Source organism: Nicotiana tabacum, chromosome 8, assembly GCF_000715075.1.
Source record: "Nicotiana tabacum cultivar K326 chromosome 8, ASM71507v2, whole genome shotgun sequence".
Classification (NCBI taxonomy): Eukaryota; Viridiplantae; Streptophyta; class Magnoliopsida; order Solanales; family Solanaceae; genus Nicotiana; species Nicotiana tabacum.
The window spans coordinates 80,438,293-80,458,017 of record NC_134087.1 but is presented as its reverse complement, the minus strand read 5'-3'; the positions used below and the strand labels follow the sequence as shown (position 1 = coordinate 80,458,017).

Genomic DNA, 19,725 nt, shown 5'->3' with positions numbered 1-19,725 from the left:
TTATGAGTAACTAGATTTTTACTAAGGTTGTGACCCAACACTAGTGTGTAAATCTTATGGGTATCTAATTTAGTGCTGGTTTATGATTGGATGTTGATTATTTAGCATAGTTCGTGCTTCAATTTTAGAATTAATGGTTGCAAATATTGATTCATGCCTATTTGACTTAGTCTCTACTTAAGAAAGAGATCCCTAGTCTAGGATAACTTAGCTAACAAGGAATTGGGTCAATTGAGGATTGATTAACCCAATTAAAGGGTGTCAAACCTCCTTTTTCCCGAGGGAATAGGAAAGTTTTTTCAATTAATGTAACATTAATCGAAATAGAATTAATTGTTCAATTTCAGAGTCGTCACTTGGGATAATTTATGGTGTCCCAAGTCACCGATTTATTTAAATCCCAAATCGAGAAAATTTGACTCTGTTTTAAAATCCACGAAACCAGAAAATCGGGTAAGAAATTCTGTTAACCCGAGAGAAGGTTTAGGCACTCCCGAGTTCCGTGGTTTTAGCATGGTCGCTTTAATCATACCTGGCTTAATTAAATTATTTTATTACGTGTTTTAGAGCATATGTATATTCTACCTTCTACCGCTTTTAATTGCTTGATTATTCGTGATTACGGAATTATCTTGAAACGAGTCACGCGTACGTGTACTCTTTTTGTTTGGCTCATCAAGAATCATGTCATGCGTACGTGTACACAATTCACAACACTTATTTATTAAAATTGTTGCGTCCAAAGTTGTGCGAACATATACCTTGATTTTAATTTTAGGAATCGTAATTATGTCAAAGCGAATGTTAACGTAATCACAATAATTCCATTGATTAAGAGCGCGTGTAAAACGTCCTAACGTGTTCATGATTCTAAGGTTATATATTATGGAGTTCTCTTATTTAGGAAGATCCCACGACCTATTGATGTTAAAGACAAGAATATGAACTTAACCTACTTTATTTCATCTTAGTTCAAGCCTAATTCTCAAATTAATCACATCAATGAAATTCATTCAACTGAAGAAAAGAATAACTACATAACTCAAATAGGTACTAATATCAATGGTCTAATGACGAATGACTCAACCAAAATAGCACACAGTTCATAAAAAACCCATGTCATTTTCATTTCAATAGATAAAATATTAAGATAAAGAGAGAGAACTTGACCTCAATATAGTTAAAAATTAATTATTTCACTGCTTTGAATTGAAAAATATAAGGAACCGAGGGCGGAAACTTGAATAGGAAACCAACAGGTAGTATCTCGACGTACGACTGAAACGAAATCTTTGGACAACGACCTCCGACGACCTCGAAGCTCACCGGAAAACTCGAACTAAACCAGGAAGACAAAACCAACGGACTCCATAATAGTGACTCGCGATTCGGAGTTGTTTCGGGCCATTTCACGTTATTTCGATGGAGGTTTTGAGCAGTGGAGGAAGGACACTGAGCTTTACGTTTGGTGGCTATGAAGAATTTGGTTCAAGGCTCTGTGATGTGAAGAAGATGATGACGGGTGAGCTGCTGAACTCTCGTTTCTCGTCTCTCGTCTCTGTTTAGTGTTCTTTTTTCGTTTTGTTTTTCTTTGCTTTCTGTTACTTTTCCGTTTCCCAACTCCCTCTCTATCTCTTTGCTATTTCGTTTCAATTTTCTAATCCCCTTTCTTTCATCCAATTCCCCCCTTTCTTTTCTGTTCGTTGCTGCTTTTTGTGAGATTCCCTTTTTGTATGTAAGAAAAAGAAAATCAACCTATATTTTTTAGGATTAGGTCTCTTAGGAGATTAAAGATGGGGGTGTTGCTAGGTTAAAAGGGGTTGGGCTATGAAGGTTGGGCCTATGTGGGGATTCGAATTTGGGCCTTATCAACCTGAGAATTCATTAGCTAGTAAAAGTGCAAAATAAATTTCAATTAATTAAAAAAATGTCACAATGTGAAACTATTTTTTTGTATTTTCAAAGATTATTCCAAAATAAAGTATAGAAGTTATGGTAAAATTAAGATAATGCTACTATTAAAAATAAAAACATGTAAGATGAGAAATATCATAAAACAAACTATTTTTGATATTTTTAAATAATAATAAAAATAATATCTTTCCAAAAATATCTAATACCTGAATCAAATAGAAAAAATGAAACTATTTTTTGTGTGTTTTAATTTCATATCTTAAAACTAAAATTGCAGATAAAAATATTTATAAACTCAAATAAATATTAAAAATACTACGAATACTAACAATAATTCTAATGGGCGGGTCAAAAAATGCATGCTTACAAAGGGTTCAACCTAGAGATAGTAATAACCCGACTTGAGCTTTTATCAACTATTTTGGTTGATACCCATTTGGTCTTGAGAAAGTCAAATTGGGCAAAACCACTCTCTGACTGAGAGGTATTGAGTGGGTAATGTAGAGTTGTGAGCTATAATACATCTCAATCAACAAAACAAGCATTAACATTTTAATCTCATTAGGCAAACACCTATGTTATGGTCACATCCCTAGGCCTTTTACCCATTTGGAAAAATTTTAATAACATTTATCTCTAGTCTATTTTCTTTATCTTGGAATCATTAGATTAATAGTAGAAGTAGAAAACAAAACTGTGTTGTGGAAGTGCAATCTGGATAACCCATTTGCACCCGTCATAACTCCTAGTGGATTCGACCCCGACTCCTAGTTGGGTATTTATTATTGCATACCACCGTTTCATATCTCTATTGAGGTGTGTTGTGAATGTGATCACCCGTTACAAAAAATATGGCATTCACTACCTGCCGTTACACATTCTTCAATGACCCTCATAATTGTCATTAAAGATGGGCTTGATCATAGGACCTTGTTCCCTTGGTGCAGCTATAAATAATGAGCTCTACTATCATTGTAAAGGAGATCAATTTTCTGACAAGCATTCCCTATATTCTACCAAAAGCTCAATAATACTTTTCTTTTCTTGCTTATTTGCACTGTTCTTACTGACTCTGATAGCTTTGCGCCCGAAACTAAAATATCTACCATTTATTTCAATTTCAAGGCTAAGTTTTATATTTCCGTCTGTTATTTTAGGATCAAATTAATTCACTTATCTATAAAACCACGTATAAATTCAACTGTACCGTTTTTCGGGTAAATAGTTTGGCGCCACCGTGGGACATAGACAGTCGTGTAATCGAATTGATCCCTACATCTATTACTAACTTGTTTGATTCTTTGTCTTTAGCGAAAATCATTAAAAATGGCAGATAATGGTGTTAACAACACACACAACGATTAGGCCCAAGAAAATCAGCCTCAACACAAAGATTCTATCAGCGATACCCACAACGAGGGGAACGAGGCCACGCCGGTCCATGGCGGCCGATATCTGCAGCATGTACGGGAGTCGAATCCTGATGATTTTGAAGAAGAGCACGTCGTCAAAGCAGTAAGGGTCTTCCAGGAGCAACAAGAGGCCATAATAGTCCATCTCACACGATTGGATAAGGTCATGACGGGGCTGAAACAGGCGTTGTCGGGTGCTTCCAACAACGTGAATGGATGAGGTCCAGTTCTTCTTGTTCTCTAGCAAATCAAACAACATGGAGGGTCGAAAACAACACCCCAAGGGGCGAGGTCCGCTTTGATGGGGCCGAAGGGAGCGGACCCGGCCACAACAACGAGAGTGATCCCTTTAAAATCAAACTCATGCGGTTTATGAGGGAAGTAAACGCCCGAATGGATCAAATTTTGGCGCACCACTAGTGCTGAAAGGGTCGGACTCAAATAAGTACACGCAATTGCCGTACAAGCCAAGCGTGATACCAGAATTAATCTCGAAGCAGTTTAAAATGCTAGATGTACCAAAGTATGATGGGACTTCAGATCCTCATGAGCATATCACCACCTATACAACGATTAAGCTCCCCACGAGATTGAGTCAATTTTGCTAAAGAACTTCGGGAAGACTCTTACAAAGGGAGCCATGGCGAGGTATTCGCTTTTGCCTGAGCATTCCATAGACTCCTTTGAAATGCTAGCGAATTCTTTCATCAAGGCCCATGCCGGGGCCTGAGTGTACAGGCTTGAAAACCGATATATTCAAGATTGCATAATGGGAGTTCGAGTTGTTGTGGGAGTTTGTAACCAGATTCCAGAAGGAAAGGGTGTTGCTACTAGACGTACCGAACAAATGGGCAGCTGAAACATTCACCAAAGGTCTGCATTCGAGAAGCTCAACGCATCCCAGAAGTTGAAAGGATGTTTGCTTGAGTTCCAGCCAATAATTTGGACGGACGTTCACAACCGGTACGAATCGAAGATAAGAATTAAAGATGGCCAGCTCGGTTTTTCGGCGTCGTTCATGGGTCGGGACTAATAAGTAGGGATTTTGACTGCTTATTTGCACTCTTCTACTTGTGTTTTAGCTCAAAATTGCTTAAAGTTATTTCCGAAAACTAATGAAATGTGCTTGCTTGCAGGATTGTTAGAATATGAGCTAAAGAAATGAAAATCAACTCAAGAAGGAGTAATTTTGGATAAGGACAAAAACAAGGCTAAAAGGGCACTATGTGGACCGCACAATATTGAATGTGACCGCAGATCATGAAGAAAATCTCTGAAAAGAAATGCTGTGCAAAGTGCAGACCGCACAATTCTGGTGCGGCCACAAAAAATAAAGTTCAAAGAGATGGGATTTTAAGGCCAAGAAGAAATGCAGACCGCACAATTCTGGTGCGGCCGCAAAAAATAAAGTTAAAAGAGATGGGATTTTAAGGCCAAGAAGAAATGCAGACCGCACCATTTTTTGTGCAGCCCACATAATCAAGAGCGCGGCTGCACTCAGAAATGTGAGGTCCGCAAAAGTCCCACAATGCCAAAGCCCAAGGTCAAGAAGTGCGGACCGCAGTATAATAGTGCGGCCACAGAACCAAAAGTGCGGCCTCGCTCATAAATGTGCGGTCCGCAGAAATTGACGGAGTGCGGCCTCAGCCCAAAATTGTGAGGCTACAGAACTGGAACCTGTCAAGCCAAGTCTCAATGTGCGGACCACACACATAATTGTGCGGCCGCACAACCTCCGCAGGGGCAATTTTGTCAGATATTTCCAGCTTAGTATAAATAGAACTTTTTGCCATTTTCAGGTCAAGTTTTGTAAGTTGGAGCACCTGAGCCATTTTTATCTACTGTATTGGGTAACATTATACTAGATTAGATTTTAAACATTAGATTTTCTTTCCTTAATCAAGTATTATGAGTTCTATCTTAGTTTGTTCTTTAATTTCTTCATTTTCCATTAGTAGCTAAACTCTTTAGCTAGGCTTGTGACTCAATCCTAGTATGAGTACTTAATGGGTAATTGATTTAGGGCTTATTTATGATTGGGTTTATGATATTTAGCCTAGTTCTTGCTTGGATTTGAGAATTGATGGTTGCAAACATTGATTCATGCCTATTTGACTTAGTCTCTACTTGAGAAAGAGAGACTAAGTCTAGAAAAACTTGGCTAACTAGGAATTGCGGTGAACTCAAGAAATTGATAGTCCCAATTAAAGGGTCGAGCCTAGAGATAGTAAGACCCGACTAGAGCATTTATCACTTGCTTTGCAGAATACCCGTTTGGACTTGAAAAGGCCAAATCGGACAAAATCACTCAAACTACTGAGAGGTATAGAGTGAGTAATTGAGTGTGATTGCTATATTGTATCCCGATCAACCAAATATGCACTAAAGCTCTAAATCCATTAGGTAACCAACTAGGCGGAAGTTGCAACCCTAGATGTTTTATAACTTGAAAAACAACCAAAATCAAAAATATTGTCTCTTAGCTCTACAATTACAATCAATAGCTTAAAATTAGAAGTCGAAAGAACAATTGAAAATGTGAAAGTGTAAGTTGGGGCACATCATACAGTCACACTAGGTGTATACCTAATCCAAAATCTAACTCTTTGTGGATTCGACCCCGACTTGCATTGGGTTTTTATTATTGCTTCGACCGCCTCACAACCTATATTTGTGGTGTGAGTTTGGGAGACATCAATTTTTGGTGCCGTTGCCGGGGAGTTAAACGTATTTAGCTATATATCTAGGTTTTGTGGGATTTGTCTTCTTTTCCTTCTGAGTCACTAACTTTGTTTTTGAATTGATTATAGGTATGAGAATGGCTCTCAATAACGAGCCCATCGGGAATGTGCCATTGGGGGAGGAAGTGGACGATGATCAAGGAGATGAGGTTTTTCACAAAGTTCAAGTAAATAGGAGAGGCCGACCGCCTCATGATAATGTTCCCGTCCTCCCCCCACCTTCACCAAAAGCGGCAGCGCACCGGATGTTGCCGAATGAGGGTTATGCAAGTGCTATAGTCACGCCCCACATTAGGGCGAGCAACTTCCAATTCACCAACGTGATGCTTACACTACTTACTGAGGCTCCGAGTCAAAATGCTTACAAACATCTTAAAGGGTTCGTCGATACTTGTTGGGGGAGCAAGCAAACCAATGTCTCCGAGGACGTGCTGCGGTTGAGGCTATTTACCTTTTCTCTTCGAAGAAAGGCATTGAACTGGTTAGAGAGATTGCCCAATAATTCCATCCATACATGAGATGAGTTGGCGGAAAAATTCATTGCTAAATTCTTCTCTCCGAGGCATATGGCGACACTTCGGGATGAGATTCTTGCGTTCAAGCAAGAGCCCAATGAGCCATTGCACGAGATTTGGGAAAGATATCATACCATAGTTAAAGAGTGCCCTACTAATGATATGGCCGAGGACATGATCCAACAAACCTTCTATAGGGGGATAAACACAACAAATCAATGTGTGATAAATCAACTCGACGGTGGGAACTTCATGAGCATGCCTTATGCCAAAGTTTGTGAAATTTTGGATGAGAAGGTGGATACCTCATCGGCATGGCAAAGTAGAGCCAATGTTCCTCAAGGTGACACAAATGTCATTCACCTACACAAGGAACTACATGATCATAGGCAAGCTATTGCCAAGTTGACAACTACAATGAATAAATTGGCCAAAACTCAGCTTCAACAAGTTCAAAGGTCGAAACAAGTGAATGCGATGGAAGGTGTAAATATGATGATAAACAAGATACGAAAAAAAGGTCAACAAATGCAAAACCGTTTGGAACAATTCATGCAAGATGATAGTGGGCATGACCAAGGTGATTCGTACAATGAGCAAGAAGAAGAAGTGCAATATGTCAACAATTATAAAGGCCAAAGAAACAATGCTCAATGACTAAATCAACAACAATGGCGGCTATAAGGAAATTGGAACAACCAAGGCCACCAAGGCAATTGGAGTGGTGGTAACAATAATCAAGGCAATTGGAATAATCAAGGTAACCAAGGCAATAATCAAGGCAATTGGGGTGGCAACAATCAAAGCAATTGGGGAGGCAACAACCAAGGAGGGTGGAACAACAACAACAACCGGGGGTCGGGTTTTCAAAGGCCCCCGATGTTCCAACAACCTAGCAATTCACCTCCCTATCCTCCTCAAGGTCTGAGCTCTTCTAACAATAAGATGGGATGAATTGAGAACATGTTTAAACAGATGGTGGAGAAGAATACCGACTCTGATGCTCAACTAGCCTCTCACAACACTTTTATTCATAATTTAGAAGTTCAATTAGGCCAAATCTCACAAGCTTTGCACACTCATCCTAAAGGGGAACTACCAAATGACACGATGGTTAACCCAAAGGGTGGGAATATTATGGGACATGCTATGTCCATGACTACGAGAAGTGGAAAAGGTGGAGATACAACCATCTCAAATCAAAGAAGAATTGCGGATGATGTTGTTGTGGTTCAAGAAGATGAAATTCCAAGCAATGTGGTTCAAGCTAATGAAGAAGTGAGAATTGATACTAATGAAAATGTGGAGGAGACGCAAGAAGAAGTGAACCCGTCTAGGGAACACGTAATTGACATGCCGGAAACGGTAGTGCCAAAGGCTCAGGCACCAATGCCCAGGCCTCCTCCTCCATGCCCTCAAAGTCTTGCCAAGCAAAATAGTGAGAACTAATTCAAAAAGTTTATTGACATGTTGAAGAGTTTGTCTATCAATGTACCATTGGTGGAGGCTTTAGAGCAAATCCTGGGTTATGCCAAGTTCATGAAGGACTTGCTGAAAAAGAAAAGATTAATGAATTATGAGACCATAAAGATGACACATCAAGTGAGTGCTATTTTGCACTCAATGGCTCCGAAATTGGAAGATCTGGGCGCTTTCACAATCCCTTGTACTATTGGGAGTGCCGACTTTTCCAAAGCCTTATATGGTTTTTGGGTGAGTATCAACTTGATGCCCTACTCGGTGTTCAAAACTTTGGGTATTGGGCAACCAAGACCCACATCCATGAGGTTGCAAATGGCGGATCGTACTATGAAGAGGCCATTGGGTATTATTGGTGATGTGTTGGTTCGTGTTGACAAGTTCATCCTCCCGGCGGACTTTGTGATTCTTGATTGTGAAGTGGACTATGAGGTGACTATTATTTTGGGTAGACCTTTCCTTGCTACGGGGAAGGATCTTTTTGATATGGAAGCCGGTGAGCTCACTTTTTGTGTGGGTGATGAAAAGATGGTTTTCCATGTATGCAAATCTATGAGGCACCAAATAGTAATGAAGTTTGTTCATTCGTGGATTTGGTCACCGATGTGATTGTTGATGATGCTAGTGCCACAATGAATGTTGAGGATAATTTGGAAGACATTTTGCTCAACCTTGACGATGATGAGGAGAAAGAAGGATATGTGGAGTGTGTGAATGAATTGCAAGGAATGAGGTCGTACACTTATGAGCCCCGCAAACTATCCTTGGATCTTGAAAATCGGAAGACTCCTCCAACAAAGCCCCCAATAGAGGAGTCGCCCACTTTGGAGTTAAAGCCATTGCCTCCACATCTCATGTATGAAATCTTTGGCCCTTCGTCTACTTTACCGGTTATTCTTTCTTATTGTTTGACTAACCTGCAGGGAGTGTCCATATTGGAGGTGCTACAAAGGAGGAAAAAAGCAATAAAATGGACATTGGCGGATATCCGGGGCATAAGCCCTGCCTTTTGCATGCACAAGATTATTTTGGAGTAGGGTGCCAAACCATCCATTGAACATCAAAGGAGGCTAAATGAAGCAATGCAATAGGCTGTCAAAAAGGAGATAATCAAGTGGTTGGATGCAGGGGTTATTACCCTATTTCTGATAGCTCGTGGACCTCTCCGGTGTAATGTGTCCCAAAGAAAGGGGCAGTACTGTGATAACAAATGACAAGAATGAATTGATTATTTTGGAGGAGGGTGCCAAACCTTCCATTGAACATCAAAGGAGGATAAATGAAGCAGTGCAAGAGGTGGTCAAAAAGGACATAATCAAGTGGTTGGATGCAGGGGTTGTTTACCCTATTTTCGATAGCTCGTGGACCTCTCTGGTGCAATGTGTCCCAAAGAAAGGGGGCAGGGCTGTGATAACAAATGACAAGAATGAATTGATCCCCACAAGAATTGTCACTAGGTGGAGAGTGTTCATGGACTATAGGAAGCTCAACAAAGACACTCAGAAAGATCATTTCGCGCTTCCATTTCTTGATCAAATGCTTGATAAGTTGGCTAGACGTGCTTTTTATTGTTTTCTTGATGGATACTTCGGCTACAATCAAATTCTTATTGCTCTTAAGGACAAGAGAAGACCATTTTCACTTGTACCTATGGTACTTTCGTATTCTTGCAGATGCCATTTGGTTTGTGTAATGCACCAGTGACTTTTCAACGGTGTATGATGGCTATTTTCACCGATATGGTGGAGGATATTCTTGAGATCTTCATGGATGATTTCTCCGTGGTTAGGAATTCTTTTGATGATTGCTTGAACAATTTGTATAAGTCTTGGATAGATGTGAGGAGACAAATTTGGTGTTAAATTGGGAGAAATGTCACTTCATGGTCGAGGAAGGCATTGCCCTAGCCACAAAATTTCAAAGCATGGTATTGAGGTCGACAATGTTACACCTCATATTTCCGTACGTGGAAGTACGCCATAAATAAATTGATATAAACTCGAAAATGAGATGTTACGCTCCGTAGTATTATGTTACGATGATATTATGCTCTGCAATATTATGTTACGTTGATGTTACACCCCGCAGTATTATATTACGTCAATGATACGCTCCGCAATATTATATTACGACGATGTTACACCCTATAGTATTGTACTTTGAAATTGTCGTAAGATAATTTACATCGGTTCAAGGACAAGATTATTTGGAGATTATAAGTATTATGCTATTTCAAAGTGATAAGTAAATTTGTGAAGGTAAGAGGGTAAGCAAATCGAAGAAAATAAGTTTCGTTGAAGTTTGGCAATTTGGAATAAAATACGATCCAAGCTATAATACTCCGTATTTATGGACTAGTATCATACAAGGTACCACGTAACCATGCTAGTGAGGTGTATAAAGTGTGTTAAAAGTGAATAGTATTTAAGTAATTTAAGATAATTCTTAATTATGTGGATAATTAGATAATTATGAATTTTTAGTGGGAGATTACCTAAAATCTTTGGATAAGTTTAATTCCCCCAAACGTGGCAGCAAATTAGGTGTGGATTAAAGTCCAAATGAGTGACTCCTACACTATGTATCAAGGTGGCACAATTAAGGAAAATTGTCACCAAGTCATCACCCACTTTGATAAAGACAGTTAAAGAAGATATATAAGCTTGATAAGGCTATCATTTTAATAGCATACGGTTTGTGCCCACTTTCATTTATCACATACTTATCCAACGCCTATAGCAAGGAAAATTCCAACTTCATGTTCATAGAAAATTTAGAAAACACTATGTAGCATATCAAAAGGGACTAAATCTTGAGACAAAAAAATGAAAAATCTCAACAAGACTTCATATGAATCCTTATAACGCTAAAACAACGTGAGATGCGATTCTAAGATAGCACGGTACAATCTTTCTCAAGAATATCATACGGATTTTTCCCTACTTCGATTCGCCGTTACATGATTTGTCACAGTTGACGTGTATTAGAGAGATTGTCAAGAGAATCGGCTCAGGTATGTTAAGGCTATCCCTTCTTTCCTTTTTGCATGATCAATATGATGCAAACAAAATGAGAAAATGCACAACTTCCATAAATGACTCTATTCATAGAAGTATTAGAGGTGCCTATGTTCTTGAATTTCCATGTGTCTTATTATTATACTTCTGTTCATGGGTCTCAGAAAAATACATAAGTTGAAAAAAGATTACTTTATGATATTAATCAAAGGCATAATGGTCTTATGACATTTCGAAAGATTTTATTGACGTACTTCTCATGCATTGCATTCATTTATATATTGTCACGCCCCAAACCTAGGGAGGCGTGGCTAGCACCCGGTGACGTAGTGGCCCGAGCGAACCACTCTATAACTTATTCTTTCCTTTTATAACTATCATGGGCCAATATGGCCACAACTCATAATAAACAATTGTAAGTGGGCAAATGTTATATCGATCAACCATTGTTCATAAGACATGAATACATATGGGCCATCAAGGTCTTTGACATACTGTACATAATAAACCTGTATCTACAAAGTCTCTAAGATTATTTGACATAAAATGGGATAGGGCACCGGCCTACCCATAAGTCCGTAGCAAAATTCTGATACGATGACTCATAGACTCGACTGCATTTCGAATGAGGTGGAGTGTTACCGATCCTTCGCTGAATGCCAATCTTGTCTACTATGAGGGCTCGTCAAACTGATTATCTATACCTGTAGGTATGGATACAACGTCCCCAATAAAAGGACGTCAGTACGAATAATGTACCGAGTATGTAAGGTAGAACTGAAACATAATGATAATTCAACATCTATTAAAGGCATCTTGTGACAAAAATTCAGGCCTATGCAAAATAATCTAGAATATTAGAAATGGAACTATTGACAACCGAATAAAGCTTTAAATAATTTTGGCTAACACGTAAGACCTAAATTATTAATTCGGTCTGCAATGTTATCATAGTGATTTATTAAAGGCCTTATCCCACAAAAGAAAAGACTGAAGTTTTAAAACCAACACTTGCACTTTTGGAAGTTATATCTCCTATACGTACTTCTCATCAATTACTACTTTCCTTTTCTTTAGAAAATTTACCAATACTATAATGCACATGTAAATTTCTTCTCTTTATCAGCCATGTATCTTTGTTATCTTGCAACAAGGAAATTCATATACCTAAAATCACATCAACTGGGAAACCATAAAAATAAAAGAACCCGCCTAAGAACAAACTTCATTTTTAGAACTGGAATAACTTTGTAAATAATGAAATACTCATAGTATCATGCATATGCATATATATGCCATGTCGTGCATAGGTACATGTGTTCATAACATCATCAAGCCTCTTAGGGCATCCCATCATATCATCTCGGCCACTGTGGGCAAATTATCAACGTATACCAGCTGATCAGGTGGTGGTGCGTATATAACGCCATAACCTTTTCCCATATTCCATATACATATATTTATATATATATATATATATATATATATATATATATATATATATATATATATATATATATATATATATATATATAATGCCATCTCGGCCACTGTGGGAAAAATCATCAATGTATATCAGCTGATCAGGTGGTGATGTGTATATAACGCCGTAACCTTTTCCCATATCATATAACATCATCAGGCCTCTGAGGGCATCCCATCATATCATCTTGGCCATTGTGCGCAAAATCATCAACGTATACCAGCTGATCAGGTGGTGGTGCGTATATAATGCCATAACCTTTTCTCATATCCCATACACACACACACACACACACACACACACACACACACACACATATATATATATAACGCCATCTGGTGCCACTGTGGGCAAAATCATCAATGTATATCAGCTGATCAGGTGGTGGTGCGTATATAACGCTGTAACCTTTTTTCCGTATCCCACACATATTTACATATATACGCGTATATAACGCCATCTGGTGCCACTGTGGGCAAAATCATCAACGTATACCAGCTGATCAGGTGGTGGTGCGTATATAACGCCATAAACTTTTCTCATATCCCATATACATATATTTATATATATACGCGTATATAACGCCATCTGGTGCTACTGTGGGCAAAATCATCAACATATACCAGCTGATATGGTGGTGATACATATATAACGTCATAACCTTTTCTCATATCTCATATACATATATTTATATATATACGCGTATATAATGTCATCTGATCATAGGTTAATGTGCATGTATAAACGCATGAAATGCATGAAAATATGTTAATAATTTCAATATTTTTTTCGAATAAACTTTATCAACTGCATATTATTATGAGACCCATGAACAGAAGATATAATAATATATCACGTGGAAAATCATTGATACGAATTGAACTATCTCTGGAAGTTTTTTATTAACAAAGGTACAATCCAAAGTCCAGACATCAATTTAGTAGAAAATGTTGTCACCATGACAACAGGCTGAAGTGACTTACAGATTCAGAAGACAGCACTGAGCAGTTAAAAACATTCTTTTCTTATCAAACCGTTGAACAATATGAGTTAAACCTCAGTTACGTGAGTTGGGCAATTCTGACAAAACAATTGGCAATTAAATACAAAGCAAAAGTTGTTTCATTCAGTACTAGTCGCACTAGAGGGATCTAGACACACTTCAAAGTTCAAGAGTATGTCGTGAGCATCTTACCTCAAGAATAAAATGTAGCAATATACTAAAATATCTCAAGAAAGAAGCATAGCTTAGAAGTCTAACTTTTTCCTTAAATTGTAACTCATAATACTACTAAACTCAATGTGAAGGCCTAGCAACTAAAGTTTCAAATAGTGAGCCAAAGTGGTAACTTGGGAAAAGATTGACACTGGTTGTACTCACGAAGACATAAAAGTACAGTTAATCTAATGCCAAGCATAAAGCAAATACCACTTAAGTACTATTGACATAATTAAAATGAAAAAGCTAGCAAGAGAAATGATTTTGATATAAACACTACAAGTGACTTTTCTATGTAATCCATTAGATTTTATTTCAATAAACTTATTGAAGGAAATTGTATCTTCTTATCATCTGATCATTAGGACATAGGCCTATTTCCGTATAAAATATGTTTTACAGATAAACATTACTCTTATTTCTTAACCTTTCGATTCTTTTTCGGTCCAGGCACTTCCATTGTACCTACAGAGCATCCGCATCTCCTTCGAAATATAAAAACATCGAGACTCCAAGTATTTCTATTAATAGAATCATTTATGAAAACTGTGTGTTTGCTCTATGAATAGAGTCATTTATGAAAATTGTGTGTTTGTTCGTTTCTTCTATATAAGTTGGATCATGCCAAAAAGACAGAATGACTAGCCTTAACATACTTGAACTGATTTTCCTGACAATCCCTCTAATACACATCTTTTGCATAACCGATAAAAGTAGGGGAAAATCCGTATGATATTCTTGAGATTTATAATGTCACTGGAGGGATTGGCGTGCACCAATGATTCCGGGACGGGACGTTAAGTACATATAGAGTCTATTTGCATTGTAATTGGTTGAGATTGCGTATTCGAATTAAGTAAGCCTACAAGAGGTTCACCAAGTGTGCAGAGGAATTATTATTGCTAGTGAAGCAACTAGTAGTAGTCTGAGTATTATTGATGTTTTGAGGATAAGTACTACTAGGGATAATGTTAGTTCTTTCCGTATTAGTAACAGTAACGTGATCATTACTCAATACTAGGAGAGTCATCATTGGAAGCTTCTTCATTAGCCACGTAATAGCCACTAAAATATAACAGTGAAAGAGTGGGTAGGTTTTTTCTTTACTAAAGCCTCCAAATTTATTAATAATTGTGACGATCCGGCCAGTCGTCACATGAGTTGCCATTCTATTTTTTTATTTTTGCTTTGTTATGCTTTGTTTATCCGTGTTATGTGGTATCGGGTTGGTCGTATCGAATCCGAAATGATTTTGGTAAGGTTTGAGACACTCAGTCTCTTTTAAGGAAGTTTAAGTTGGAAAAGTCAACCGGATGTTGACTTATGTGTTAGAGAGCTCGGATGTGAGTTCTGATGGTTCGGATAGTTTCGGGAGATGATTTGGGATTTAGGAGTGTGATCGGAATGAGTTTTGGAGGTTCGGAGTAGATTTAGGCTTGAATTGGTGAAGTTGATATTTTGGCGATTTCCGGTTGATAGGCAAGATTTTGATATAGGGGTCGGAATCGAATTCTGAGAGTTGTAGTAGTTTCGTTGTGTCATTTGGGATGTGTGTGCAAAATTTCAGGTCATTCGGACGTGATTTGGTTGGGTTTTTGATAAAAAGCGGAATTCGGAAGATTTTAGGAAGTTTGGCTTGAATCCGTTGTGTTTTGGGTGATTTGATGTTGTTTGAGGTGTTTCGATGATTGGAACAAGTTTGAATAAGGTATTAGGGTATGTTTGTGCTTTTGGTTGAGGTCCCGGAGGCCTCGGGGTGATCTCGGATGGTTGGCGGAGAAGTTGGATTTTTGTTGCAGCTGCTGAATTTGCTGCTTCTGGTATTTTCGCACCTGCGGATTGGGGACCGCAGGTGCGGCGCCACATATGCAAGAGAGGAGCCGCAAAAGCGGGTTATGGAAGAATGTCAGGAACCGCAGAAGCGGTCGGGATGGACGCATCTGCGGAGTCGCAGATGCGGAAGGCTTATCACAGATGTGATTTTGGGCTGGTTAGTGATTTTCGTAGAAGCGGAGGAATAACAGCAAATGCGGTACCGCAGATGCGGAAAGGTCTGGGCAGAACATATAAGTTATTTCATTCGTGAGTTTGAGTTATTTCACCATTTTTGACTTCGGCTTGGGAGCTTTTTGGACGATTTGAAAGATGGATTTCAAGGGAACTTCATTGAGGTAAGGAATTTGGACCTAAAACTCGTTCGTATGCTATTAATTCATGGATTAGAGCTAGAAATTATGGAAATTATGGGAGAAATTTGGGGAAACTAGGGCTTGGAAACTTAGACATTTAATTGGGGATTTGGAGGACCATTTGGAGTCGAATTTGAGAACTTTTGATATGTATGAACTCGTGGGGAGATAAAGAATCTATTGATGTAAAAATTATCGAATACCGAGACGTGGGCCCGGGGGTCAGGTTTTGGTAATTTCAGGATTTATGTTGTAAATTTGATTATTTTCGCTTGGGCTTCGTTCCCTTAGCATATTTTGACGTCCTCGTTCTGATTTTGGATAGATTCGACGCGAGTGGAGGCCGATTCAAGGGGCAAAGGCGTCGCAAGCTAAAGATTTGACCGGTTCGAGGTGAGTAATGATTGTAAATGATGTTCTGAGCGTTTGAAACCCCGGATTGCACATCATAGTGCTATATTGAGGTGAGGCACATGCTTGATGACGAGCGTGGAGTCGTGCACTATTGGGGATCGTGACTTGGTCCATCTCGATTGATGATTTTACCGTGTATTTGATTGAAACTATTGCTATCATTATTATTTGGGCTGAATGTCATATTTGGGCCTAGTGCAAACTATTTGAACCTTTTGGGGCTTTTTATTAAAATTTCCTCACTATTTTGACTTTATACTTGAACTCAGTTATGTTATTTTCCACAGTTTTCGTACTCAGCCATGTTTACTCAGTTCTAATACTTAAATTATATTTTTAAATGATGTTTGGGCTGAGAAATACTATTTTACTATTACTCGAGTGGCTTGTGAGGATTTTTGACTGAGTAAGGCCGAGGGCCTATGTTGTGAGGAAACACTGATATTGATTTGAGGCCGAGGGCCTACGATATGTACGCCACGAGGTGGCTTGATTAATATGAGGCCGAGGGCCTAGTGATGATGCCACGAGGTAGCTTGATATTGCGTTTGGGCCGTAAGGGGCCCCTCCAGGAGTCTGCACATCCCCAGTGATTGCGGGTACCTATTATGATGCGAGATTGAGCCCGAGGGGCTGGTATTGTTTTGAGATGTTGTCCGAGGGTCGGATTTATTGATACTGTGCCCGAGGGGCGAACTTCTATTTGTTTACTTTACCTTAACTGCCTATCAATTACATGTTTACTTGTTGAAAAAGGATTGTTACTTAACTTTTCACTGGTTTACTGCTTTTAAATGGTTTTAATGCGTCATTATAGAATGCCTTGTGCCTTACGTGTTTTCTTACTTTCAGTCGTTATTTACATTTGTTACTCACTGAGTTGGAGTACTCACTTTACTCCCTGTACCCTCTGTGCAGATTCAGGCATAGCTGGTTCCGCTCCCGAGTGCTGATCCCTCCAGCTTCAGGCGGACATTCGGAGTTCACGAGGTAGCTGTTGGCGTCCGCAGCCCCGTGTCTCTACTCCTTTATCACTTCTATCTCTTTTCAGACAGTTGTACTAGTTTGTTGACTTAGCGGGTTTGTATTATGACTTATAGATGCTCATGACTAGTGACACCCCGATTAGGGCTGTGTATGGGTGTTCTTCCGCATATTTATGTTATCATTGTTATTTCGGATTTATTTTATCATGTTTAGACCGTTTTCTTAAATGCTTAACTGTTAATAATTGGAAAATGGGAAGTGTCGGTTGGCCTTGTCTTCCCGAGAGGCGCCATCACGATTGGGTCCGGGTTAGGGTCGTGACAAGTTAGTATCAGAGCCTAGGTTATATAGGTTTCACGAGTCATGAGCAGGTTTAGTAGAGTCTCGCGGATCGGTACGGAGACGTCTGTATTTATCCTTGAGAGGTTGTAGAACCTTTAGGAAAAACTTCATATTCTTGAAATTCTTGTCGTGCGAATTTGTTGATCCGAGTACTGAACTTCTGTTATTTTATTCTCTCACAGATGGTGAGGACACGCGCTACTAGTCAGGATGGACGACCACCAGCTATGGCCACTAGAGGCCGAGGACGCGGCCGTGGTCGTGGTAGGGGCAGAGCAGCTAGGGCAGCACCTGCAGATCCACCAGCTGCCCCAGTTCAGGATCAGGTCCCAGTTATGGACGCTCCTGCAGCACCAGCTCAGGCACCAGCTGTGCCATTGTGATTCCGGGTCTTCCGGAGGCCTTGGCTCAGATCTTATCAGTTTGCACTGGCCTAGCTCAGGCGATTTCAGCCACTACAGCCACAGCTACTTCTCAGGCCGGGGGAGGCAATCAGACTCCCGCTGCTCGCACACCTGAGCAGGTCGTGCAGGGACTTCAGACGATGGGGGCACATCCAGCCTAGCCGGTTGCAACTACTCAGGACTATGTAGTTCCTGCTATGCCGAAGGATGAGCAGCGTAGGTTGGAGAGGTTTGGTAGACTGCAGCCTCCGACCTTCAGTGGTGCTGAGGGTGAGGATGCCCAGGGTTTCTTAGATAAGTGTTAGAGGATGCTTCGTACAATAGGTATTCTGGAGACCAGCGGGGTCGCTTTCACTACTTATCAGTTTTCGGGAGTTGCCTTTACTTGGTGGGAGGCTTTTGGGAGGCGTAGGCTTGTTGGTGCAGCACCCCTTACCTGGCAGCAGTTCTCCGTTCTCTTTCTGGAGAAGTATATGCCGCAGTCCCGCAGAGAGGAGCTGCGTAGAGAGTTTGAGTGGTTGCGTCAGGGAGAGATGATTGTGACGCAGTACGAGACGAGGTTCTCCGAGTTATCTCGTCATGCTATTTGGATGGTTCAAACAGATAGAGAGAGGATTAGGAGGTTTGTTGATGGCCTCACTTATCAGCTTCGTATTATCATGACCAGGGAGAGCGTGATTGGTGCTATTTTCGAGGAGGTTGTGGATATTGCCCGTGAGATTGAGTCCGCTCGTCTCCAAGAGTGAGAGGAGAGGGAGGTCAAGAGGCCTCGAGGATCTGGTAGTTACAGTGGTACCCCTTCAAGAGGTCAGTTTCAACACGATAGAGGCCGTCCATTCAGGCATGCTCAACCAGCTCACCCAGGTTATCATGGGGCATCATCGAGTCATGGTTCTCACAGTTCTCATCAGGGTCAGTCATCACTTAGTGCCCTTCCAGCTCAGAATTCATCCCGTGCTCCATTAGCTTAGGGCTCTTCTATGCCGAGTGCATCTTCTAGTCACTCCGGTGCGAGGGGTTCCCTTCAATCCCCTTCTCTAGCACCTCGGAGTTGTTATGAGTGTGGTGAGATGGGTTATATGTAGAGGCAGTGCCCTCATCGTCTTGCGAGTTCATCTCAGCAGAGGGGTCAGTCATCGGCTTTAGCGCCAGTTACTTCACCACCACTCACCCCGCCAGCTAGGGGTGGAGTTCAGTCAGCTAGGGGTCACCCCAGAGGGGGAGGTCGATCAGGTGATGGTCAGGCCCATTTCTATGCACTTCCAGGCAGACCCGATGTTATTGCTTCAGATGCTGTTATTACAGGTATTGTTTCAGTCTGCTAAATAGATGCCTCTATATTATTTGATCCTGGTTCCACCTTTTCTTATGTGTCATCATACTTTTCTCGTTATTTGGGTACGCCCCGTGAGTTTCTTGCTTCACCTGTTCATGTATCTACCCGGTGGGCGATACTGTTATTGTAGACCGTGTGTACAGGTCGTGAGTGTTGACTATTGGGGGTCTGGAGACCCGTGTGTATCTTTTTTATTGTGTATAGTGGATTTCGATGTCATTTTAGGCATGGATTGGCTATCTCCGTGTCGTGCTATTCTGGACTGTCATGCTA

General features: G+C 40.1%; 1 long non-coding RNA gene across 1 annotated transcript; it reads left to right on the top strand.

Moving 5' to 3' along the window:
* The first annotated feature begins 1,018 nt into the window (after positions 1–1,018).
* On the top strand, positions 1,019–17,564 carry LOC142162747 (uncharacterized). The gene is made up of 2 exons (XR_012694104.1): positions 1,019–1,522; positions 17,302–17,564. It is a non-coding gene; the product is annotated as an uncharacterized LOC142162747 (long non-coding RNA).
* The last annotated feature ends 2,161 nt before the right edge of the window (positions 17,565–19,725 follow it).